At 37.3% G+C, this 1,518-nt stretch overlaps 1 long non-coding RNA gene across 1 annotated transcript in view; it reads right to left on the reverse strand.

Moving 5' to 3' along the window:
- LOC106456355 (uncharacterized) overlaps positions 1–1,518 on the reverse strand; it is a 9,400-nt gene that overhangs the window by 4,109 nt on the left and 3,773 nt on the right. The window contains exon 2 of the long non-coding RNA XR_001290502.1: positions 1,365–1,436. This is a non-coding gene — a long non-coding RNA (uncharacterized LOC106456355). The remainder of the gene's footprint in view (positions 1–1,364; positions 1,437–1,518) is intronic.

Raw genomic sequence — 1,518 nt, forward strand, 5'->3', positions numbered from 1 at the left:
GATATTTTTGGTATGCTGCAATGATTTTGCAGTGATTGTTCAGCTAAATACTTTTATGATTCTGATATGGTCATAGATGCAAAGATGTTCTCATGTCTGGATTGTTTGAATGTATAAATCAGTGCTGCAGGGTGAACAAAATGTAGTAGGTCTTTGCAGACTTTGCTTTGTAGCTTTTTTTGTTTCATGTGATTGTTTGAAAGTCGCAGTGATTATTCACAAAACAGAATAGCTTATGAAATGATGACTAAGACAGTAATTTAGCCACACTAATAACTAAAACACATCCATCATCAAATATGTTTCTAAAATATTTGATGTAGCTCTGTTAGTGCTGTCCAACCATTTTAAAAACTTGTATGTAAATTAGCATCTGCTTTATTCACTGCAGCACATTTCCCATGAGCTTCTCTTTGTTTTACATCCCAGGTTTGTAAGTTTTTTTCTTCCATTATCTGTGTTTTGATTGTATGGGTATGTTGTACATTTGATTTAAAAGTATTATGAGTTGACTCTCATATTGTAACCAGAAGACCAAAGAGGAAGTAAACATGAGAGTGCAACAGAGCCTGGGGAAGGAGCAAAATAAATTGATACATGTTTGCTAATGTAGGACAAATCCAGACTCTTAGAGGGAAGTGGGTTTAGATTGTGCTGTGTAGGACTGAATGCTTCTTAAATGAATGGATGTGGCAATGGGTTTTTGCCCTGTGTTCATAAAGTGTTGTCAAAACATGTTAGGCATGTTAAATCTGTTTTTCCAGCTTTCATTCATTCAGTCAGCTTTCATTGTTTTTCTCTGCGATTAAGCCAGTACTTGCTTGGCAACATGCACTTGTGCACAACTAGATACGTTTCTTAAGCTCATGCAATATTGTGTAACAGACCTAGGAGATAATTAAATGAATGACAATAATGGGTGTACAAACACACACCTTGTGTGTACAGTGCGTTCTTTAAACTGTTTCTCTACTTAATAAGGAGGGCTGTGTGACCACAACAACTTATGCAATAGCTACTCCTAGGACTTAAATACAGTGCACGCTTCTGTCTATACTGTGGTAGTGTCTCTTCCTTCTTGTCTGTCTTTCTTTCTAGAAAATATAAATGTGTGAATCTTGTATCTCTCAAATCCTCTGAGGAAAGCAAAACGCCAAAATCTAAATGTGTGCCAGCTGCAGGGCATATTTAAAAGACCAACGCTAACACACACTGAAACCACACGAGCATGCTTAGGAATACTATCTCTGTCCTCCCATCGTGTCTAATCCCCTCTGATCTGTGAATCAACCCCACGTGAATTAGAGCTTGGGTGAAAGGCCTTCTCCACTGTCGCGGATTACCGTCTCATCTGCTGTGTTTACCTTCGACGGGAGGCGCAGCAGGGTCGACTGTGAACACCTGATTCAGATTTGGATGATGAACAATGTTCTCACCTGCAACAAACCAAACCAAACACGAGGATTATTATTATTATTATTATTATTATTATTATTATTATTATTATTATTATTATTG

Source organism: Pundamilia nyererei, unplaced genomic scaffold (assembly GCF_000239375.1).
Source record: "Pundamilia nyererei isolate P.nyererei 1_Seehausen unplaced genomic scaffold, PunNye1.0 scaffold00130, whole genome shotgun sequence".
Classification (NCBI taxonomy): domain Eukaryota; kingdom Metazoa; phylum Chordata; class Actinopteri; order Cichliformes; family Cichlidae; genus Pundamilia; species Pundamilia nyererei.